A 25,052-nucleotide genomic window follows, 5' to 3' on the forward strand; every position below is an offset into this window, starting at 1 on the left:
GTACTTATATCTATTTTTAGGAGTTTTATAGGTCACTGATCCAGTTTGAGTTACTTTTGTATAGGATATGAGGTAGGGGCCTAAATTTACTCTTTTTTTCTGTTTGCTTGCTTGCTTGCTTGCTAGATATATTTTTGAGACAGGTCTCATGTAGCCCAGTCTTGCCTAAAGTTTGCTGTGTAGCTGAGGACGACCTTGAACTTCTGACCCGCCCACTTCTGCTCTTGAGTGCTGGGATTACAGGGGTGTGCCACCATGCCAAGCTTCCAGCTCTGGTCTCCCAGGTGTCCCAGCAGCCTTTGTTGAAAATGCTATTCTTTCTCTAGTTGAATTATCTTCACAGTCTTGACAAGAGTCACTTGACAATGTGTGAGGATTTATTTCTGGACTTTCGGTTTTATTCTGTCCATCCAGATGGTGATTTTGATGCCAGGACCACACTGCCTTGATTACTGGAGCTTTGTAGTGATGATGTTTCTCTCCCATATGGAAACTGGAAAGCACATTTACCCATTGCTCTGGAGAAACACAGGAGTAGCGGTTCTTAAAGTGAAGTCTTTGGACCTACAGCATCCACATCATCTAGGCCAGTGGTTCTCAACCTGTGGGTCTCGACCCCCAACAGGGATCACATATCAGACGTCCTGTGTATCAGATAGGTACATTACAATTCATAGCAGTAGCAAAAAAAAAAATACAGCTATGAAATAGCAACAAAATAATTTTATGATTTTTATATGAGGAGCTGTATTAAAGGGTCACAGCACTAGGAAGGTTGAGAAGCCCTGATCTAGACACTTGTCAGAAATGCAGTGCCTGGGATTCGCTTCACTAAAAACCCTGGGCCTGTGGCCCAGCAGACAGCATTCTAACATTCCCTTTTGGGATTCTGCTGGGTGCTGAAGCCTGGGTTTCATTGCACTGTATCTCTACTGTCTTGCTGTCCACTGGGACAACCACAAACACATGGTTATTTATTGACCACTGGGGTTGCAGTCAATGCAAATACACTCAATTTCAAAGTTAATATGGAAAGGGAATACAAAATACCTTGCTCGTGATTTTCACATTGATTCTCACATACATACGGGATTAAGTAAAATACACCGTTAAAATTGATCTCAGGAGCTGGAGAGATGGCTCGGTGTATAGAACAGTTACCAGACAAGCATGAAGACCTGAGTTCAGATCTATAGGACCCATGTGTCTTAGTCTGTGGCCAAACACTCTGATCAAAGTCACTTTAAGGAAGGAAAGATGTTATTTAGCTGGACCTCCGTGTTACCGTTCATCATCAAGGAAGTCAGGGCAGGAACTCAGGCAGGAGCCTGAAGTAGAAACTGTGGGGGAATCCCGCCTGCCGTGGAAACACACTGCTTGCTGGCTCAACCTCTGGTTCACTAGTTGAGTCTGGTGGTGTGCACCTATAATTCCAGTGCTGGAGAGGCAGAGACAGGTAGATCTCTGTGAGTTCTAGGCCAGCCTGGCCCACATAGAGTGCAACAAGTCAGCCAGGACTACATAATAAAATACTCTCTAAGAAAAACAAAAACATGGGGGCTGGAGAGATGGCTCAGTGGTTAAGAGCACTGACTGCTCTTCCAGAGGTCCTGAGTTCAATTCCCAGCAACCCCATGATGGCTCACAACCATCTGTAATGAGATCTGATGCCCTCTTCTGGTGTGTCTGAAGACAGCTACAGTGTACTTATACATAATAAATAAATCTTTAATAAAAAGAAAAACAAAAACAAAAGCAGGGAGTGGAGATACTTGCTAGAAATATAACTCGGTGGTTAGGAGGACTTGTTACTCTTGTAGAAGGCCAAGAATTGATTCCCAGTACCTACATAGTGGCTCACAATTGTCTATGACTCTCCTAGGGATCTAACACCCTCTTCTGGCCTCCAAAGGAGCACCTGGCATGCACGTGGTACACAGACATATATGCAGGCAAAACACCCATACACATAAAATAAAATACATTTTACAATGGAAGAAAAAAAAAACTCACCCCGATTCCTGTGCAAGCATGCCCTGAGTTCATTTTCAGGACACCAGTAGAGAACAAAGCTGGAAAGGAAGCAGTCTTTCCCCCAGTTTATACTGGTTTAGAACAGTGGTCAGGGCCATTGTTTGTCTTTGACCTTGGAATTTACCTTCTCCTTGAGGGATCTGCCATCATCACACAGAGCCTAGGTGAACCCTCCCGTTCCTCACAGACAAGGAAAAGACATCAGTGTGCTGTTCAGAGCCTCAGGCTGAGGCTTCTGACTTGTGTGTGTAGAGCCCGGCAGGCTGTGGTCTCCCCCTCAATCCAGCTGTGTCAATCCCACGGATCTGTAACCCAACTTGGAGACTGTGGAGTGAGTCCCCCAAGAACAATGTTTGCAGTGGTTCAAGGACACTTCACAGTTTGTAAAGCCACTTTCTACCTCTTGGTGTGTTTGAACCTACCAACCTCTGGTCACCCGATGTCAGAGTACACTGAGAGACATGCAGAGTGGTCAGAGTTCTGTTCTGTGACACTGACCAGAGTTGGAGCAACTGGGACCAGCACCCAGGGCTTTCTGATTGAGGTGGTGCTTCTCGATATATGTGCTGCATGGCCAGCTCTGATGGAGAAGGGAAGGGACAAAGGAGGAGGAAGAGGACAATAAAGATGAGAGAAATGTGCCTATACTTTCCTGGGCACCTACCATGCTGTAGGCCTTGCGACTATAGCAACTGTTTAAAATAATTAATATCGACATCTTAGACATTAAGAGCTAGAGAGCTGGCAAGACTATAGAGAATGTTCCAGACCTGTCAAAGGTGGGTAGTGGATAAGAAGATATAAGAGGTATTTTTTATATCTCTCATCCACCTCATGAGATATTGTCTTCTTGGAGTCCTGAAAGACCCACTTCCTTGTTCCTGGTGCCCCAGCATTCAAAGTAGGTTAGAGGGCCTCAAAAGATGCAAGGTGAGCCTTCCTGAAAGCCACAGGCAGGTTCTGGGACCCTAGGCTTGTAACCAAGGAGAGTTTAGGGATAAAAACAAGGAATGTGTCTCATGTCTTCTGCTTACGTTGCTGAGAGAAAATACCACAGACTAGTGTTGGAGGGATGGTGGCTCAGGGGTCACCAGAACTGGCTGCTCTTGCAGAAGATCAGGGTTCATTTCCCAGGCCCCGTGTGGCAGCTCACAGCCAGCTGTGTCTCCAGCTCCTGGGGATCCAATGCCCTTTTCTAGCTCATGTGTGTGTGAGTACTACACACACACACACACACACACACACACACACACACACACACTGTGCACAAACATAAATTCAGATAAAACACCTATACGCATAAAATAGAAGCAATATTTGTTTAAAAGCCATATCCTAGATGACTCAAACAACTACATGTATATGTATATGTATATGTATGTGTATGTGTATGTGTATGTGTATTGTATGTGTATGTGTATATGTGTATGTGTATGTGTATGTGTATGTGTATGTGTATGTGTATGTGTATGTGTATGTGTATGTGTATGTGTATATGTATATGTATATGTATATGTATATGTATATGTATATGTATATGTATATGTATATGTATATGTGTATATATTGCTCACAGCCCCAGTTAGGGGGCTGAAGATCAAGGTCCTGGCAGGTTCAGAGTCAAGCTTCCTTCCTAGCTTTTGTCTTCTTGCTGAATCTCCACAAAGCATTTTCTTGGTGCCTGTGCAGAGAGGGGTTGATTTCTCTCTTTTCAAAGACCACCAACCCTGTTGATCAGGGCCTAGCCTTCTGATGCATTCAGCTTTAATTATCTCTTCAGACTATTTAGATCTAGAATGACACCCCCCAAAGGTTTATATGGTAATTGCTTGGTCCCCAGATTGGTGTTATTGTGAGACAGTAGAGGCTTTAAGATGTAGGACCTATTAGAGGTTTTTAAGTCACATTAGGGGTACTTTCCTTAATAAGGCAGTTTTTTGCGTTTCAGCTCCTATCGTGATAAGCTACTTGTCCCAGGCCCAGAGTGACTGGGCCCATCAATCACAGAGCAGAACCTCTGAGCTACATCTAACAAGCTTTTCTGTGTCTAGGTTCTAAAATCGTTGTCTCCAAATTCATAACACTAGGGGCTAGTGCTCTAATGTCCGAGGCAGGGACATATACACAATCTAGTCCACAGCAGCCAGCAGCTCTAGGTCACTCTAGCTTATCTTGATCTCTTGGAGCTTGCAAGGTTCTGCCTCTGAATCACAGTGCCTGCATGAGCCACGAGCCAGACACGTATTTCAAGAGAAGTCACGTACACAGTGTGTCTCGGGGTTAAAAAATATGGACTCTGTTATCGAAGATCCTTAGACCTGAGCCATCTAAGGATGAGAGGGAGGATCTAGTGACTTTGCTAGCTGGCAGAACACAGCCCTCTTCTCAGGCGCCTCCTTGGGTGTCACCCCTGGTACTGATAGGAAGTGCTCTGGTCATTGCCTCTGCCAGCTTCTGGGGTCAAGGGACGGGTAGACAACCTCAACAGGCTCGAGCCTCACCTACTCCAACCCTGCAAATAAAACATGATAGAAAATGAAAAGGCTGTGGAGACATATTGGCCTCCACAGCCTTGAATAGAAAGAGACTATGACCAGCAACCATGTTAATTTGAAAGTCCCCCAGGTAAGTTAAGACGGCAACCTCTCTCTCTCTCTCTCTCTCTCTCTCTCTCTCTCTCTCTCTCTCTCTCATTCTTTCTTTCTGCAAGACAGGGTCTCCCTATGTAGTAGGTCTGGCTGACATGGAACTCACTATGAAGAACGGTGGTGGGTACAGCCAGCTACCCTCAGGTTTCTTAAAGTACTAATAAGTAAGCTTTTTTTTTAATTTAAAAATTATATTTGCTGTGTGTGTGTGTGTGTGTGTGTGTGTGTGTGACTAATTGACTAATTCTGGACCATGAGTATGGGCAGAGATGACTCAGACTTCTTCCAGGCCGGGCTCCTAAAAGACCTCCCTGAGGTGCCACTTCTGCTATCTTAGGTTTTTGTTTTGTTTTGTTTTGTTTTTTAATGGATACTGAGAACCAGTGGTGGCCTCCAAAGACCTGAGGTTCTGCTGAGGTCACTAGATAGAAGGCAGCAGGTTTCTCAGTGTCTGAGTAAGGCCTCCCTCTTTCAGGTTGAATGAGAATGGATAGGGGGCCACAGTACAAAGTAACCTGCCTTAGTTGGCAGGATGTCTGAAGGCTTCTGCCTTAGCCATCCCCTTTCTGGGAGCTGCCTACCTGTAACCCTAGATACCTGTGCAGTGGTGTGCTACAGAAAGGGGCAGACTGACCTTTGATAGGGTCTTTACTGAGAAGGAAGCCTTTGTGGCCAGAGAGACCCAAAGGCTAGCCCTCTAAATCAGATAGGTGCCCTGTAACTCTCACAGCCGACATTCCCTTGAGTCCTCTGGGTTCAGTTTTGCCTTTCTGCACCAGAGGCAGGGAGGAATGGAGAAGGCCCCAGGGTTGCCCTCCACCTCCAAGCTGCTCTACTACTGGTTCCCCTGGCAGCCTCCTGAATAGTAGGAGTTCACTCACATGTTTTTTGTGGAGGAGGATTTGAAGGAGGGATTTGAGTTTTTCCCTAGAGACGCCAGAGAGACAGTTTCATCTCTGCACAACAGGCTCGCCCAGCTCCTCTTATAAGCTGTTTCTGTGGTTACCTGTCTTCTGGGATATTTGCAGTGGGTGGGCATGGCAGGTGCGATCTGCCAGAGTGTACCAGGAGTCTGAAGGAAGCACCACTGGGACCCAGAAGGCCAGATGTCAACCAAGCCCCCCTCCTCACCAGGAAACGGAAACCACACTGAATGTCAGGGAGGCAAAGACCCCCAAGAAGGATCCTGGACCTCCTCGCTGTCCAGTTTATAGGTGGGAAAACCGAGGATGAGGGAATCTAAGGGTTTTCTTGGCAAGATGGCTGGATGAGTTAGCAGAAGTTACTACAGCTGGAACACAGGTCTTCCCGCCTCCAGGCTAACCTCTTTCCTTAAACCAGGCGCGGGGAAAGTGGGTGATAGGTACACACGGGACTGGTGTGGAGAGGGAGGAGAGCCTTGCAGGCATACCAGAAGGTCCTGGGGTACCTAGGGCGACTCAAGCTTCTTTTCCACTTCCCTGGACATTAGAACTGCACTTCCTTCCAAGTACGGGGGGGGGGGGGGGGAGAGGAGCTGGGGAGCGGGGGTGGGTGGGTGCCCGCGAAAGGCCATCCCCTTTGGGCACCGCCTCTCAGCCTCTCCCTACCCGCAGGCCAGAGGTCAAGGGTTAGGAAGGTGGGACCAGTGCTCGACCCCGCCCCCGCTCTCCCACACCTTCCACCCTGCCGCCCTGCCTCCCGAGTCCCAGTGGCCTTAACACCCTGCAGGACCTCTGCTGCGCTGAGAAACTGCGAGTGGTCAGGGTGATAAGTGGACCAGAATTGGCGCACTGATGGTCCAGCAGTGGGTGTGGCACAGGGCGGGGGAGTGACCAGGCTGTAGCTGAGGCGGGGCTAAGACCGGGGGCGTGGTCGAGGCAGGAGGCGGGGCCGTGGAAACTTGAGTGCCCGCCCTGCGATGCGCCCCGCCCCGGCCTCCGCCTCCGGTCCCGCCTTCTCTTCCCTTCCTTCCCGGGCTGGCGGCGGCTGCGGGTGGTGGACCTGCAGAGCGGCGGTCGCCTACACCTCGCTCTCTCCTGGGCCGGCGGATCCTTTTGTCTCTCCAAGCGGTGAAGGTCGCAGAGTCGGCGCGGCGGTTGCGGGCGCACTGACGCCCGTTCTATTGGTTATCTCCCCAGCCTCAGCCACCGCCGAACTTGAGCTCGAGAAGCCAGCGGATCGCGTCCAGTTCCGGAGCCGGTAGGGAAGGGGAGGCTGCGGGACTGCGGGGCTGCGTGGAGGGAGCGTGTGTGACCCGCTCGCTGGGACCCGGTTGTGTGAGTGCGCGGGTGTGTGCGCGCGGCTACTGACGGTGCCTGTTTCTCTGCGTAGTGGGCTTGCAGCTGACCGCAGACGGTGGCGTGGCTCTAGAATGGCGTGTCCTCGTGGGGATCGTTGGGCTCGATGGGATGTGCACTTTTTAGATTACGTTTGTGGAATTGTGTGTCGGGCACACTTGCCTGTGGGGACTAGTGCTGGCGAGGGTCGAGGAGGAGCCGCTGTGCGCAGAGTGGGGGTGGCGGGGTGGGCGTGGGCGGTCTGCCCCGGAAAGCTGAGCCCCCGGTTGGTGTCGCTCCGTGCACTACGTAGCTCAGGAACCTGAGGGTAGGACTAGGACCCGATGAGCAAAGTGCCTGCCTAGTGGGCAGCGGGCGTTTACACCCCCCCCACGGGGGGCAGGTCCACGTGATAATTATGAGCTTCGAAGAGGGATGGGGACCCCTTGGCAATGATCAGCTCTAGAGCAGAGGGAAAGACCAACCCAGTCCTGGCCTCGCTGTGACCTGCCCTGAGACCTGAGCCTGAGACAGGCCACCTTCTTGGGTCGCAATTTGCGTCTGTATCAAATGAGGGTGGCCCCTCTGGGGCTGTCTTGACGCTAGAGAACGCACCACACGCAGTTCTTGACCCAGAGTCTTGCACACAGTAGGTGCTATTCATTGGATTCTCATCTCATTAAAAAGAAATCTGTTTTGCCTTTTTTGTGGATGACGCTCTCATTTCCTCCTGCACGGTGGTTTGTGCCTCCTTCCTGGATCTAACTTCACAGCGAAAGCTTGGAAATTGAGAAAGTTTAGGCGGCTGGGTGCGATACCTCCTCTCCGCACCTTACTGGCTGCGTGACGCGGCCTTCGAGTGTGCGGGAGCCCGCAGCGCAGGGCGCTAGCCCGGAAGGCTCCTGAGCCCGGGCAGCGTTCCGGAAGGCTGCGACTACAGACTCGCGTGTCCTTTTGTTCAACAAGTGCCTGGAGGATGTCAATCTGGAATTAGAGTTGCGGTGAGAAAGTGGCTGTCTCTGTAGACTCATAGTCTGGGGTTCCTGGAGCTTTTCTCCCGGCCTGGTCATTCAGGAAGCCACCCTCTGTTCTAACCACTAACAAGTCCACCCAGAAGAGGGTGTTCGCCAGGACTCTAAATCCTGTTAGACACCCTACACCCCACCCCCAAGCCCCGCCTGCCTTGGCTCCCATGCAGTCAGCCTGATGCGGGAGACTGAGGTCCGGGTGGCACCCTCTTTCCTATTCTGCTCCTTGATTTTAAAAAACGAATATATTTGGTATTGAAACCTGGTAAAACCGCACTGCCCTGAAAATGCGTACTGATCTTGGCAGTTCAGCCTACCTCACTTTAGTATTTGCACTGCGCCAGCTAGAGGGGCAGCATGGGGTTGCATTGGGGGAACCTGTCAGTTCCCTGGGGAACCTGTCAGATCCCTTGGTTACTTCCCTTCCCTACCTTGTTGTTCTCAGGATCCTTCCCAATTTAAAAGCAGCCTTTAAGCAAGGCTCTCAAAATGGAGCACTGGTGGGGATGCCTGCCACCTGCCTTTGTATGGGATATGTTCCAGAGTCCTGCATGCTCCCTGGTGCTCCTACTTGTGCTCTGTAAGAACCTGGAAAGTCTAGCAGGTGCTGTGACATTGGAGCAGAAACCTTCAGTTTGGGTCCTTTGATTTGTCTCCAGAGTCCTGAGGTCTTTGGGATGATGGACATCCAGGGATGTCCTGAGCTGATTTTTAATCCTGATGTCAGGGACTCACTTAGAAAGCCACCTGTTCTCAGTCTTACCAAATGATTTATACCCTAAAGAGAAAAGGGCTTTTGATTGGAATCTTATCTCCCCCAAATCAGATTCGATAATCATTTTTAAAAAAGCAGTCTGGCTTTCTTAGTTCAGAAGACAGACCAAAAAGCTGTCTTGTTTTGTTTTGTTTTCCTAGTTAAAGCCAGCCCTTTGTGTCAAGCAAACCAGTATTTTGGCCTTCGATCTATTTCTGTTTCACTTTTGAAAGCGCCTGTAATTACCACGCTCTTGAGGTTTTATTGGATAATGTGCCAAAGGGAAGGCCCAGGGGCTGTGCCTCTCCCTGTAGTGGGATGTGGTGCCACAGTCTAGCCCTACCTGCTCCTTTGAGCCCTACTTTGACGATGTTCCCTAGGTGGAACATAGCTGTAAATGTGTCATAATAGGCTAGGAACCACATCTTTGAGAATGGATGTCTGGAAGGCTGTTGGCTTGTGGAGAGACTAGAGCAGGTAGACAACCCAGATGAACAGGGGTTTGCCCAGACTCTGGCCAAATACAACTCACAGTGTGCTGAGAGGGGAATAAGAGGGGGAGGGGGAGGAAGGAAGGAAGGGAAGGAGGGAGGGAGAGAGAGGAGAGAGACAGGGAGAGAGGGGGAGGGAGGAGGGAGGGAGGGAGGAAGGAAGGGAGAGAAAGGGAGAGAGAGAGAGGAGAGAGACAGGGAGAGAGGGGGAGGGAGGAGGGAGGGAGGGAAGAAGGAAGGGAGAGAAAGGGAGGGAGGGAGAGAGGCAGACAGACAGACAGACAGGCAGAGAATCATTTTAGACTTTGTCTATGCAGAATTAGAAATTCCCAGGCAGGGGAAAGGAATAGGTTCAGGGTCCCTTGCTGGGCCAGCTCCATTTTTTATGGAGGGCTGTGTTCTTCCGCTAGGTGGTTGACCAGCATCTCTTAGCCTTGAAGCTCAGCTCAGAATCCCAAGGACTGTCTTTCACATACAGTTCCACACTGACCAGACAGCAGGATACTTTCATACGCCTCCCTCTCCAACTCATTCTAAGACGTTGGATTGTCCCTTATAAATGGTGGGATGGGACTCTGGGTTTACCTATGACCCAGCGATAATCCCAGACCCTCGCGGGGAGCCCCGGCTTTTATTTGAGATTGAAGGTTAAACTATTCGGCGACTCGGTTCTTTTTTCTTTTTCTTTTTTTTTTTTTCTTTTTTTTTTTTTTCGGAGCTGGGGACCGAACCCAGGGCCTTGCGCTTCCTAGGCAAGCGCTCTACCACTGAGCTAAATCCCCAACCCCTGCGACTCGGTTCTTTAGGTTGGGAATCCAGTTTGCATTAGACCAGTTTCATTCCAGCAGATCCCAAACCATGCTTGTCTGATGTGTGAGAATGCTGGCCCAGGCTTGTTGGAGGATTATGTATGGTGTTTTGAGTGTTTGTCAGGGCCCAATGTTATTGTGCTTGGGAATGGAGGGCCCGGATGGAGTTAGAACGAGTTGACACTTAGAGATTTTAACTGTGCACTGCTTTGAGGCTCCCCGCTCTAACCCTACAGTCTCCGGGGCTTCTTCAGGGTAGCTGTGTATCTGTAAATCCCTCCTACTTCCTGTGGCTAGCTCTTTTGAGGTCGGGTTCTTAATCTGTGGAGGATGTAATATATGGAGATATCAGGATGGGCTGTGGGACTCCCTTAGTGCCCCTTGCTCTATGTAGGAGAAGAACAATATTCACTTCAAATCACTTTTTACCAAAGAACAAAAATGGGCAGGCCAGGCTCTAATGGAGCAGGTTGTAATATATGACTTTGGGTAATCAATATAGTTTGACAGGTGGGACATTTCTTAGGCGCTGTTGAGCAAAGTGTGAGTCTAAAGAAATTAGATGCACGTGCGCGCACAGACACACACAGACACAGACACAGACACAGACACACACACACACACACACACACACACACACACACACACACACACACACACATGCACGGCCCTACCTTGACCATGTAGGTTCAAGTAAAAATAAATCTCCAAGGCAAAGCCTTACACCTCTGCGTTCATGAGCCATGACTAACTGAAGCCTCCCTTCTCCCAGGCTGTCCTTCTCCTGCCACCCTGAGGGCAGGAGATAGGGCTTCTTAGAGCTCTTTTCCTTTACCTGAACAAACCCAACACGCTCCGGCACTTGCTAACCTCGTATGCTCTCCTGGTACTGTGTCTGTCTCATTGTGGTGTTTTAGGGGACAACCTAAGTTGGCGAGCCGCTGGGAGCCTGGGGGCGGAGCGCCAGCCCAGCTCCTCAGTCCACAGTGTTCTCCAGGAGTCAGCAATGGGTCTGTGACTAAGAAAGCTCAAGACGGGTAACCACGACGTGGCGAAAGATCCTATGACCCTAAGGAAAGGAAGAAAAGGGTGGGGCTGCAGCTCTGTGTTAGATCATTTGCCTGGCATGCACGGGGCTCTAGGCCCAACTCCCTAGTACTGCCGGCTAAATTTAAAATGGAAGCAGGTGGGGGAGGGGGCTCAACTTGCATAACTTTTGTCAATTTCCCTTCAGTATCTTTGGGTCTCCATTGAAATCGTCCATTGATCTAGGTTTGCTTCAATTAGCAATGATGAGCGATGAGTCCCTCAGTAGTAGTCGTATAGGCAGTATACCTGCCAGACCCCCCAAACTGTTGGTGACACACCCGTGTCACCTCCTTGGGTGCAGCCCTGGCCCCATGTTCTGGGATGGGATATAGGATTCATGATACCCATCCCAGTAGGTCCAAAACTCTGTGTTGGCCACATCTTCTACCTGTCCTGTCCAGACAGCATCCTCTTCCTCATTTGTGAAAGCCCCGAGTCTCCTTTTCTGCCCTCTATTGCACCTGGTGAATGTTCAAAGTGAATCTGAAGTGCTGGCCTGTTCTCCCCAGTCAGAACCTCCTCTGCCCATGTAGCTTGGCTCCTGGTTCCTTCACTGCAGCCCTGCCACCATCAACTCAGTGTAGAAGATGCACATTTGGTCATCTTGCCCCTCCCCACTCGGGTCTGATCTCTCTCAGTGAGTGTTATTTCCCACACCTTCTGTGAGTATCTCCCAGTCAGGCTCTGGGCGGGCTGGGTTTTTCTACTACTGGTGCGAAGTTTAGGGGCTTGGGCTGAGGATGGGCTAGGAAAATCATCAGAAAGCCTTTGGAACTCAAGGGACCTCTGTAGGGGAGCACCTGTCCAGGGTAGGAGCAAGGGGGTTTCTGGGGGAAAAGCCCTCTAAGTGGATACTTGGGAGAGGGATGTAGAGTGGAGGGCTAGGTGGTTCTTACCTCTCCCCACCTCATCCTCCAGAATTTTGTAACTGCAAGATTCCTACCTCTGAGGTGATATACTGTAGCTCAGATAAAGTTATGCCCGCTTTAAGTGTGCACACAGTTCAATAGTTTTTGTTTTTGTTTTGTCGGTTCACAGTTATACAACCATGGCCCTCATTATCTGGCGAAGGCTCCTTGAATCTTTCTCAATGATGCTTCATCTTCGTGCACAGTCAGCCCCTGTCCCAAGCTCCACCCCACACAGCTGCTTGTGGTTAGATTCTGTGACTTTACTTTTTCTTTCTCCTTCCCCTTCCTCAGTTTGAGTCAAGGGATATCTTCCTTGGATTCATCCCAGAGTCCACCAGGTACACTTAACTTTTCACCTCCATGTTGACGGAGAGAACTGGGCACTTGGCCATGTCGCTTCCGCATGGCGAGCTCTCTTCCTGGTTTCCCTGGCCTGTACCTGGCATAGTGCTGGTACCCAAGGTTTACTCAGAGAATATTAGCTGGGCTGACTGGAGTTGCTTTTTTTCCCCCCACGATTCTTTCTATCTGGATATCTAATACCTAGCAAAACATTGGATGGTGTGTGCTTCAGCTAATGTGGGGACCTGGTTACTTGCACCATTTTACTTCATGAAGAACTTGGGAAGCAGATGCTATCAAACTTGTCTTTTAGATGTACAAGCTGAGGAGGCCCAGAGCAAAATAAACTGCCTAAAACTATCTGCATTGGAAACTGAAGAGCCAAGAATGGAACCAGGCCTTTGGCCCTGCTTGAGTTGTCACTGGGTGCTTGGTATTGCCTGGCCCGGTCAGATGCTCAGTTTTTCCTGAGTCACCATTTCCTAAACCACGGTAGCACCTTTCAAGGCGAGAACGGTAGATGGTGTGTCTTTGTTTGCCTCCGTGTCTGGTTCAGCTGGCAGAAGTGGCTGGATTACCCACATGTAGAGGGTTCTCTTGGGAAGTAAGTGGTGGGGGTGGCCATCCCTGGGGAAAGGGATGGCTAAGCGTCAAGGTGTGCTTTGACGCCTCGTGCGTTTCAGAGGTAATGTTCTCCTGGCCCTTGTGGGTGGTACTAAGGCGGCTAGCGGAGGAAGATGCCCCGCTTGACAGGTGCACCAGCAGAGGCCCACGTACCCCATGCAGACAGTGCTCAGACTTCAGGTCCCCAGAACACACCCTCAGGTTACAGGTTACTTCTCTCCCAGTGGTAGAGGCAATTCTCATGGTAGAGCGTGAGGATGTCTTGTTTCCTTCCATTTGGAGAAGAGCTTGGGAGAGGGTGAGGTTCTTGGGGGCTGTCACAGTCCATGCTCTCTGATGTATTGTCTGAGAAAGTCCTGGGCCCCCTGGACCTTCAGAGGCAAGGTGACAAGTCTGAGATCACAGTCACTGGTTAGACCTCCTTCAGTGGTAACACCTCCATACCACAGGTAATCCTTTCAAACCAGGCTGAAGGAACTGTGTGTGAAAGTTACTGGAATGGAGCTAGGAAGGGCCTGGGCTTGGAGTTCAGAAGACGATCATTTTGGGTCTTCCTGGTCTCATGACTTCTGGGAGACCCTTCTCAGGTTTCCTTATCACCCAGAAGGGACCCTGATATTGGGGGCTGCCCAGATTACTCCCCCATGGTGCGTCTCAGACCCAGTGAGACTGGGCTTCCTGCCCCTTGCCCCAGGGAGTCCTTGGGAAGCATGTGTTGCATTTGGATGCTGGTGTCTTCCCAGACTGAGAAGGACTACAGGGAATGCTCACAGCCCCAGAGCACTGTGCTCACGAATTGTACCACGTTCCTCCCCTTAAGGCAATGCTCAGCTCTTGGCTTTCTCTCCGCCTTTAAAGGACGCTTCTTCTTGGAAGCAGAGCCGATGGCAGTCCCCACTCCTCCCTGTCACTTCCACATTTTCCATTAGGTTTCCTGTAATTCACTTTTGGGGGAACTGAGAACCTCTTAAAAACCAATCATTGCCAGGATCACACAGGCTGTTGTTATTGTTGTTTTATTACCATGGCGGACTGTTAATAGATGTTCCTGGCCAACCGAATGCTGTCCAGCCTGGGGTTCAAGCAGAGATTTCCCCCACAATCCCTGCCCAAAGGTAGCTGGATAGATACACAAACCTTTACACAGTGTCCACATGGGTCCTAAGCTTGGTGGCGCAGCCAGGACAGTGGCACAGCCACGGCCTCCAGGCGCAGTATGTGGCCTGTGGCTGCTGCCTTGGTTTCAGTGAGGTTAGAAACAAGCTTTTCTGGGACGCATCCGAACTCTGGCCTGCCTGTCCCCGCCTTCATCCTGAAGGGGTGGGTAGGGGATTACTACTCTTGCCCCATCTGTACCTAATGCCATCCTGTTGCTGTGTTGTTGTTGTGTGGCTTGATGGCCCCCTGGCCTCCCTGGACTAGGAACTTGTGTTCTAGGAATGTTGCTAAGACAGGGCCAGGAGAAGTGAAGCTCAGGTGAAGAGTTCCAGAGAATTCGGCCTGGGACCCCCACCCCCAAGGCAATATAAGGGGCTCCCTGCAGCCTGTAGCTCCCTCCCATAGCTTGTTTTGGGGAAGTTACTGGCTCCCCAGGAAAACCATGTCACCAGGGTCACCATAGCCATCATCCATCACTGGTCGCTATCATCATGATCACCATTATGATTACCACCATCACCATCATCAGAGTCACCACAGACTCCGCCATCATCACCACCATTGTCATCACTGTTGTCACCATCATCACCTAGTCTCTGCATTCAGCCCATTCCATCACATGGTACATGCCGGGTGCTGTACAGTCTTCCGAGATTAGGGGTAGTAGTTAGGAGGCGACCTTGGACAGGATGGCCGTGAGCATAAATAGCTCAGCGGAATGTGATTCTGAAAATGGCTCCAGGAGAGTTACTGGAAGCTTCTGGAAAAAAAAAATCTCTTTCAGGTCAGTGCTATGTGGTCTATGGTGTTCTCTGAGCCCCTCTAGAGAGCCCAGCTAAACAGCTTGGGTGTTGTTTGCCCACCCGTCCTAGGCAGTGGGTCTCTGAAGCTGGAACCCTGTAGATTTCTCCTGCTTGACCCTCCCTTAGTGGCATAGAGCTGGCAGCACAATGGATGCCCAGATGTGTGCTGGAACAATCCCCACTTGCTCAACTGTAGGATGATGGTTGCACTGAATTATTTACGGTCTCCACAGCTTGCCTGAGGGCTTGCTCCACAGGCTGGGGGTGGCCAGGCCAGTGCACTAGTGGCATCTCCTTTGCGTGTCGCTGATTGGTGTCACCGATTGGTGTGCACTTGTTCTGGGCATTTGTTGAAGTAGTCACTCAGTGGTTTGGGAGCCCTCAAGACTCTATGGGCTGTTGGAATGACCCCTACCCTGCTAATGTCTGGCTTTGACTTGGCCTAGGGAAGCCTCTCTTTCAGCCTCCTCATTTGTCAAATGGGGCTTCGGGCTGAATGCCTTCCAAATCCTCTGTCAGTACCACAGTTCAGGAAAAAAAACCGGTTTAAAAAATGTAAACTTGTGCAGTAAGACAAATCCCATGAACAGCATACTGAGAAAATGTATGTAGCTAGAAAGAAATTAATGAAGACCCTCTCTTAGAAAATACAGGCACCTTGGCAACTGCTGTATTGTGGGGCGGCACTGCAGAACGTGATAGTGGGTGGGGGCCCAAGCCTGGAGTGCAGACAAGACAGAATCAGAGGGGGAGGAGGGAAGTCCAGGAGCTGAACTCTGGGGCTTTTATCTGCCCAGGCCACCATTCAGTCTTTGCTTTTGACTCCTTGCTGTATGGGATACAGAAGGCAGGGCTCCTGGGAAGGAGGGAGGAGAGGCCCTTGCCCACAGCGGGAGTCTGGCCGAGGTTGGTAGGTAAGCCCAGCCCTTGGTCTCTGGACTCAGTGCCTTATCCAGAAGGTATGTACTGTTCTCACGGGGTGCTCGAGTAAGGAAAGCCACAGGTAAGGATGCAGTCCTCGTTATAATGACAGGTTTGTGTTCTTGGGAGGGTCTGTGCTGATGATCTAAGAGAGCAGGAGATGGTGCCTCTCTGGTTTGATTAATTGTAAACTAGGGAGACGTCAGCTTTATGAACTACTGCACAGGATAAGTAATCCTATTATTTTTCATACCAGAGTATATTTAGTGATGTAAAATACTGACCAGATTCTGCTTCAAACTGGTCTTGTGAAAGGATTCCTACAAATTCTTTTAGAATTAGTACAGAGTTAGACAGTAGGGGTTAGTTCCTGGGGTTGGACACTGGAAGTTTAAGCATTTCCTAAATATGGGGTTGGGAACAAAAATGGACAATTATGCAGACAGCTTCATTTTACTTCTGTTTGAGAGGGGAACGCCAGAGGAGGACTCCAGGAAGGAGTGGGCTAAGCTGGACAGGCATTGAGCTTGGCTGGGGACTGATTTCTCTTCCCTGCAACTTTGTATCTCTGTGAGTTCTAAATTTTCCAATGGGCATGTACGGCTTTTGTAATTTGAAAGCAAAACAGGCTGGAGAGATGGCTCGGCTGTTAAGAGCACTGATCTGAGTTCCGTTCTCAGCACCCACGTGGGGGCTCACAACCATCTTTGACTCCAGTTCAAAGGGTCTCGTGCTCTCCTCTGACCTCCATGGGCACAGACGTGCATGAAGGCAAACACAAAAGAAGAAAGAAGGAAGGTTGGTTGGCTTTTAGAGGAAGCCCGACCCGAGTAGTCCTCGCTAACCTCATCCCTATCATGCTCCCTTTAATTTGTTTACCCAGCTTCCCTCCTATCCCCAGACTGTCTGGAACCCACAGCTTCCATATTGTGACTGTGTGAATGAATGGAAATGTATCATAAACACACCATTAGAATTTGTTAATTCAATCCAAACTCAATATTGAGTAAAATGCATTAGACTGGATATAAGGGGAAAAAAACGTCCAGAGTCCTCCAAGAAATCCGCCTTGTCACTGTGGCCGAGGACAGTTTGCTCCGGATCCACAGTGCATCTCTACTTTGTTTGTTTGAATTTGGACGTTCACTTGTCTCTTGATCTGAAGAAAGCTTCCTGGCTCCTGCTGCTTTCCCTTAGAGTATTATTTTAAAAGAACCAAAATTATTTAGCGTGTGCTGTGTATGCCCACGTGCGCATGTGCATTTGGGGGTTAGAGGACAAGTTGCCAGGGTCAGTTCTTTCCTTCTGCCATGTGAGTTCAAGGCACCAAATTCAGGTTGTCCGGCTTGGCAGCGGGTACCTTTTTCTGCTGAGCCATCTTGCCAGCAATCACTCGGGGCCTTTCGAAGCCCAGGGGCCAGAGGTCTCAGTAGTCTCATTGTCCGTCCTTCTTTAGGTACTATCGCCTGTCTGTCTCGCTGGCTGGCCGTTGTGTCCAGTTTCCCTTTTGAGAGTAACCTTTTCTGTCCCTGTCCAGCCATTCCCTCATGACCTGGTGGTCGGACTTGCTGGCATTCCTCCTTGGGAACCAGAGGGTTCCCGATGAGAATCCTTCATCTTCTCCTTTGAGTCAGATGCTGTGGGCTGATGCTGGCTGGACTGCATTTATCCGCTGGCTGGGAATGGGGCCATCTCAACCCTCGTTAGGGTCAGACTGTACTTTTGGTGGCGTCCCTCCAGAGGCTGTTATTCCCTGTAGTTTTTTTCTGCCAGAGTCCAGGCTATTGAGTCAGCAATGGAAAGTTAAGAAGATGAGGCAGCCATCAGAGAAATGGGCTCATATCAAAGATTAATTTTAGGGTGAATAAGGAGAGAGGCTCTGCCAGCTGGTCTACCTCAGACAAATAGCATTGCTGTGCCATGTGGGAAGCCCACGGTTGCCTTTCCTACTCGTAGCTCAGTGGCTGCTTATTGTTCCTGGGATTAGACATGTGTCGAAACACAGCTTTATGGCGTCTTCTCGGTATTTATGATATGGAGAAAGAAAATTGCAGTCGTCAGCAAAATGCCATTGAGTCTGGTTTATAACTTTAAGGCTTTCACCGAAGGACACCAAATTAAAAAGAAAAAGAACAGAACAGGGCTCTAGTGTTCAGACATCGTTCTTCCCGATTCTGGGATCTCCGGCAATTCCAGGATCCAGCACCAAGGCAGGAAGCCTGCTTGCCTGTCACTGAAGACAGGTATGTTGCTATGGAGACCAGGTATACCACTGTGGTTTCCTGGGTACCCCAGTCATCCTAGCAATGGAATAAGCCCCACCTTATGTGGCATTTCTGAAGGAATTCGTGTGAATTAACTTTCTCCAAGCAGAGGTCAGCTGTTTTATTTCACTCACAGCAGGATTTCTGACGTCTTTTGCCTTCAACCCTCTTCTGTTCAATTATTACTATCCCCCCTTCCCTGCCAGAAACACTTGACCGTATTGAGGCCATATATTGAAAACAACAACAAACCTTTCAGACCTCTTACCAAAGCTAGGAAGAGCAGCGGGTTCCCTGCTGCAGATGAGCTCAGCCATCATGGGCCGTGTGCCCAGCCTTGACCCAGGTTCCAGGACACCGTTAAAGTTGGACTGCTGAGTTTATGGCCACAAGCATTATGTTCTCAGCGTCCTATCACTAAATACATGAGAGAAATATCTTAAAAGGCCCAAGAGCGATGGCACATACCTTAAACCTAGCACTTGGGAGGCAGAAACTAGCGGATCTCAGTAGTTCAAGGCTACTCTAAGTCTACACAGTGAGTTTTAGGATGGTCAGGGCTGTATCGTTTCAGCCTGTCTCCAGACAAACAAACAAGCAAACAAGCACGCCACCTTGGAAGGTTGAGAGGGGCCAGCAGATGGCTTAGCCCGTAAGGACAATTACTGCCTGCGTTCCATCCCTAGGCTCTGCATGGTGGAAGGAGACAGCCCATTCCCAAAAGCTGCCTTCTGACCACCCACAGGCAATACAAATAAGTAGATAAATGTAATATCAAAAATTAGAGGTAGAGCAGTTTACTTGGGTGCTCTATTTCAGAGGCTTATGTGACTGGTCACTTGGCCCCACTATGTGACACAGGAAGTGTTGAGGTTGATGGGAAAGAACTCGAGAGGAAGAGGTCAGGGTCCCATTGTTCCATCCTGGGCAGGTCCTTGATGACCTGATTTCCCTCCGCTAGGTCCCATCCCTTGAGGGTTTCACCAAAGCCTTCAGTATTGTCCTGATTGAGTTTTGTCATCCCGGCACAAGACTGGAAAGAGGGATCTTAACCGAGGAAACACCTCCATGAGATTAGCCTGTCGACATGTATGATTGACTCAGGAGGGCCAATTCCACAGTGAGCAGTGCCACCTCTGGGCAAGTGGTCTTGGATTGTGTGAGAAAGCAAGCCGTGGAGAGCAACCCATTAAGCAGTGTGCCTCCATGGTCTCTGCTTTCAGTTCCTGCCTCTAGGTTCGTGCCCTGACTTCCATCAGTGATAGAGTGTGATCTTAGAGTTCTAAGACAGATACAAGCCTTTTCCTCCCTAAGTTGCTTTATGTCCTGGTGTTTTATCACAGCAATAGAAACCCTAACTGTGACAGAAATTGGTACCAAGATAATGGAGTATTGTTATGATCAGACTAACCATGTGTTTGAGGAAGGATTTTGGAGATGTTTACAAATTTGGGTTGGAAATGTCATTGAATACTCAGATCTTAATGGCCGATTCTCTGGGGGCTTGGGAGGTTAAAAATTGGAGAGTAGTGTAGGTATTGGAGGCCTGGCTTGGGTACTTGCAGAGGGGACACATACTATTAGGTCTGTATTTAGTCATATTTTGAATTCAGAATTTGTGGTTCTGGTCAGCTGGGGCTGAAGGACTGGCTGTGATTAACAAGAGACCAGGACCACTAAAGCGAAACCTTTGCTTGCCTAGAACAATCAGTACTGGCCATCTGGGGCTGAAGAATCAGCCGTAGTTGACGACTGAGGAGAAATCTGAGAAATGTTTCCTCAGAATTAGCTGTAGTTAAGATGGGCCAAGGCTGTGCCTTGTGCTTGTAGCTGAACTTGGTATAAGAGTCTCCCACTGGTTTCAAAGGCATGAAGGGGTCATGTTGAGCAGTTAAGGCTTGGCACTGTGAGAGGCCATGGAAGGCCAATGGTACAGGTGCAGCCTCGGTTGCTGTAGAAGCCCCGGGGTTGAGGAGATCATGGAGAGAAGTTGCTGCTTGGCACCATGTGGCAGGGTCAGAGCTCCTGAAGAGAGCCTACTGGGGAAGGGGCAGCCCCGTTGCAGTGGAAATGCCAGTGTTCTGAAGATGCTAGTGCCATGGAGTAATCACCAAGGACAGCAGCAGCTGCAGAGTAGAGCTAGCCTGAGTCTGTGACACGAGATGTGGGGACTGTGGGTGGCAAAGCCAAAGAGGTAGAATTGCACAAGGCTACGAGATCATGACTGAATCCCAGATGTCCGACAGTCAACACTTTTGGACTTCGGTTTTGCTTTGCTTTGAATGTAACTGTACTCTGGTTCTTCCTTCTTGGGCTAAGAAATCATTTGACTTGTTTTGATTTTTACAGGAGTTCTCAGTCAAGAGACTTTGGGTATTTTAGAGAGACTTTGAACTTTGGAAAGAGACTTTGGGTGTTCCGAGGAGACTGAACTTTCAAAGTATCGGAATTTTAAAGACTCGTGGGACTTTTTAAAGTTATATTATTTTTGTATTGCTATATTAACTTATGATCTTGGGGACAAATGGGAAAGGAAAGGTTGTAGTTACCGTGAAGCACAGTGACAAGGGGTCAGTTGTCCTGGTTGATTTTGTCAACTTGATACAAACCTAGACATAGCTGAGAAGAGGGACTTTTAATTGAGAAAATGTCTAAGAGTGGCCAAGAGGCCAGGATCTAGCACTTGGGAGGCAGAGATAGGCAGATCTCTTGTGAACTGGAGGCTACCCTGGTCTACAGAGTAAGTACCAGGACTGTGCATGAGACCCTGTTTTAAAAAATAAAATAAAATAAAATAAAATAAAATAAAATAAAATAAAATAAAAGATGTGCCTATAGGCAAGCCTATGGATAGGCCGTTTTCTTAATTAATGATTAATGTGAGAGGGCCAGGCCACTGTGGGCGGTGCTTCTCCTAGACAAGTGGTCCTGGATTGTATAATAAAGCAGGCCGAGCGAACCAAGCCAGTAAGCAGCATTTCTCTGTGCCTCTGCTTGACTTACTGCGTTGGCCTCCCCGATGAGGAACTGTAACCTGTGAGCTCCCCAAGTTGCTTTGATCCTAGTGTTTAACCACAGCAATGGAAACCTAACTGAGATGGTAGAAACCTAAGTAAGCATATGGGCCTTCGGGGGATACTTAGTCCAAGCCATCATAGCCATGCGTGGCTTTATGATGATGGTAGGCACTTGGCTCCTACTTGACCCGAGGGTAGAAACTCTCTCCCCGTTCCTATGGGGAGAGTGAGTACATGCCCTGCTAGGATAACCCAGCAGCTGTGTGGTGTGGTGGGTTGGTTATGATTCATAGGCATCTTGCATACCTGGCAGTTTATGCCCATCTGCCCCCCCCCAATGTCTCCATAATCTTTTTTATTATAGTTTTCTTAATGTGTGCACAGGTTGGGGGACCTGCGGAGGTTCTCTCCTTCTGTGATGTGGGTGCTGGGGTCGAACTTGACTCGTTAGGTTTATTCATGGAGCCATCTTGTCACACGACCCCTGACACACACACACCACACACACACACACACACACACACACACCACACACACACCACACACACACACCACACATACACACCACACACACACATCACACACACACCACACACACACACACAGCACAGACACACATACACCACACACACACACATATACACACAACATACACACACAACATACACACACAACATACACACACACCACACACACACAGCACAGACGCACACACACCACAGACACACACATACACACACACAACACACACATATAACACACACACACACACACACACACTCATCCGGCTGACCCAGATTCCTAAACGCAAACCAGAGCGATCAGCTGTAGACCACTCTTGCGAAGTCTAGGTCCCTTCACATAGTGGTATGTCCTTCCCTCCTCCTTTCATCCAGCTGGGCCTGGCATTCTCCAGTCCTCAGGGTCAGCAATCCTTAGTCTGTGTGCTGGACTCTGAGATGGGCGCTTCCTCCTGCTTGCCCGGTGCTCACAGTCTTCTTCATGTGATCTGGGAACCATAGGCTGCTATGGCTTCTTACAGATGGCCTCCTGGCTCCTGCCTGGTCCTGGGTGGTGATCTTGAGGGTCTATGTCCATGACAAGCATGGAGAGCAAGACATGACTGTACTTGTCCCCCTTCCCCCTTGTCTTCTCCTGTTACGATAAAGACCACATATGGTGCCTGCCAGGTACCATATATTACTATATAATACATAGAATATAATACTATATATTATATTCTGAAGGTGAAAGAGGGAGGAATGAAAGTCTATATAGCCAAAGAAAGAAACCAAGAAACATAGAAAGAAACAAAGAAAATAATTAAGGTATAATTCATATACCACCAAAGTCATTGTTAAATTTTTTATTCTGTGGGACTGGAGAGATGGCTTAGCTATTAAGAGCACTTGTTGCTTTTACAATGGACCTGAGTTTGATTCTCAGCACCTACATGGTGTCTCACGACCATAAGCAACTTCCGGGACTCATTGAGTGACGCACATTTGAACACATAAAACCGTAATTTTTATAAAAAATGCATGATTCCGTCATTTTTAGTATTCACGCAAAGTTGAACACAAATGGATACAATCGGATTTCATAACGCGTCTATCACCCCAGAAAAGAAATCTCACAGGCATTACCAGTCAGGTCCCAGTCTCTCTAGCCCTGGGCCTGCAAACACGTGTTTTGTTTCTATGGATCCACCAACTTTGGACATTGCAGGTAAACAGAACCATCGAACACGTGACCTTTTGTGTTCGGCCTCTTTTATTGAATCTACTTCGGTGCTTCTTGTGTGCATGCAGTAGCGTCTCCAGCTGTGCACTGTGCCTTTACAAGACACTCTAACATCCTACGGCAGGGGTATTACCCTTCCCACTCCCCTTTAGTTCCTTTATCTGGTGATGAACATTCGGGTTGTTTTCACTTTGAGTCACCATGAATAACATTGCTGGGGACATTTGCTTACACGTCTCTGTATGGACATAAGTTTTATTTCTCCCAGGCATGTACGGAAACCCTGTTTCATAGCATGTGGTCCAGGATGGCAAGCGGGAAGGTGATCGTTGAGGTTGTGGGCTGCCTGGAAGTCTCGATATGTGGGATTGCAAGTGCAGAAAGCCCTCCTACACAAGGCTGGGGAACAAAGCCTGACCTCAGCGGCCTCCCAGCCAGGGGAGCCCAGACAGTTCAAGGTCAGTCAAGGTCAGTCAAACGGGCTCCCCGTTCCAAAGAAAGCACCCAAATTCCAAAGCTTTCAGAGCATCTTATCTTGCCTGGAAAGCTGATATAATTTCTGGAAGTAGGGCAGCCTTTTTGTGACCATGAGGTTGAAGTTCCTGGGCCCAGGCCAGCAAAACAGATAAACAAACTAGGTCTTTGACGGCCTCTTAAACTTTGAGCCCCGGAGCCTGGGCACAGGTGTAACGTAGAGAAAACCCTCTTTTATCTAAGCCACTGTTTGTAACCAAATGTGTTCTTCACGGATCAAAAGCCCAACACAGGATGAATCATTTCAAAGTCCCTCAGATAGCTCACTGCCTGCTTGAGAGACTTTCTGGTCCCTTCTCCCTGTTCTTCACTCAGCAGGCTAGACTTCCTATTGGTCACCAGGATGAGGGGTTCCCCCGATAGACATAAAGGATGTTGATATCCACCATTTCGCTGTTCTGCGCCTTCATACACGCTGCTCCTTCTGCTACGAACACCATTCCCTTCCGCCTGTCTGGGTTTGGCACTGGGCCAGTCGTCCTTCAAACGCTGTGCTGGGAAATGGCTTAGGGGTGGAGAGCATTTTGCTAAAAGCACAAGGGCCTGAGTTTGAATTCCCAGAACCCACATAAAAAGTCAGGCATGGTTGGGTGGTGGCGCAAGCCTTTAATCCCCGCACTCGAGGGGCAGAGGCAGGAGGATCTCTGTGAGTTTGAGGCTAGCCTGGTCTACGGGAGTTCCAGCCAAGTCTATTACACAGAGAAACCCTGTCTCCAAAAATCAACAGCCACAAAAAAGCCAGGCAGGGTTTGTAACTCCAGTGCTGCAGGTGGGGCAGACAGGAGGAACTCAGGGGCTCCCGGCTGCCAGGTTCAGCGAGAGACCCTGACACAAGAATAAGGCACCGTGTAATAATAGAGTAGGACCATAGACCTCTCTAGCTTCTGCTTGCATGGGTGCATGCATCTGAACACACACATTCCAGTACCACACATGTACAGAGATGCACATGCACACGGGTACATATTTAATAAAAGCGAACAGCACAGGAGGAGACCCTTCCTCTTCTTTCTGAGATGCCCTGTGCAGCTTGTAATCAACATGGTGGAGCGGCATTTTCCAAAGAAACTCTTTCTCCCCAGTAGATGGAGTCCCCAGGGAGCAGGGCCCACACAGGCTCTATTCTTCTCTCTGTCTGGCATCTGGTCTTGCCCAGACCTCCATCCTGCCCCTGGGATGGATGAAGCTGAGGTGGATGGTGCTGAGACTATTGCAGATGTTGGCATCAAGTGCTCTCCCCTTTGTGCGCCTCATTCTGAAGTCCCTGCTTTATCAGGCATGAGCGACAGCAGCAGTGATGGAGCCCGGGCAATGAACGATGCCTGTTCATCATACAAACAGGAGTATCCAGTGCATGCCTAGGTTCCTTCTAGGCCTTTGGTACACACCAGTGGGAAAGCATCCCTCTCCTCTCTGAGCTTCACTGTGGTTCCTTCAGAGATATCTTGGGTGTTTGCCCCTTTCTTTTTTGTCCAAGAACATGGTCTTAAGGATGGGCTTCAAGGGCCAGTGGGATGGCTCTGTGGGTAAAGAGGCCTGCCACCAAGCCTGATGATTTGAGTTCAAACCACAGTTCTCACATGGTGAGAGGAGAGAACTGACTCTTGCAAGTCATCCTTGAAGC

At 49.2% G+C, this 25,052-nt stretch overlaps 1 protein-coding gene across 7 annotated transcripts in view; it reads left to right on the forward strand.

Annotated features, from left to right (window-relative positions):
* The first annotated feature begins 6,545 nt into the window (after window positions 1–6,545).
* Window positions 6,546–25,052, forward strand: part of Hpcal1 (hippocalcin-like 1) — a 106,556-nt gene continuing 88,049 nt past the window's right edge. For 3 of the 7 annotated variants that reach the window (NM_001394053.1, NM_017356.3, NM_001394052.1), the window contains exon 1: window positions 6,631–6,863. The gene's annotated coding sequence lies outside the window, so the exon portion shown is untranslated. Of the gene's footprint in view, window positions 6,864–9,148; window positions 9,200–25,052 lie in introns of those variants that run through there. The other 4 variants (XM_063262355.1, XM_063262353.1, XM_063262357.1 and 1 more) reach the window with 3 other exon arrangements.

The sequence above is a fragment of the Rattus norvegicus genome, chromosome 6 (assembly GCF_036323735.1).
Source record: "Rattus norvegicus strain BN/NHsdMcwi chromosome 6, GRCr8, whole genome shotgun sequence".
In the NCBI taxonomy this organism is placed as follows: domain Eukaryota; kingdom Metazoa; phylum Chordata; class Mammalia; order Rodentia; family Muridae; genus Rattus; species Rattus norvegicus.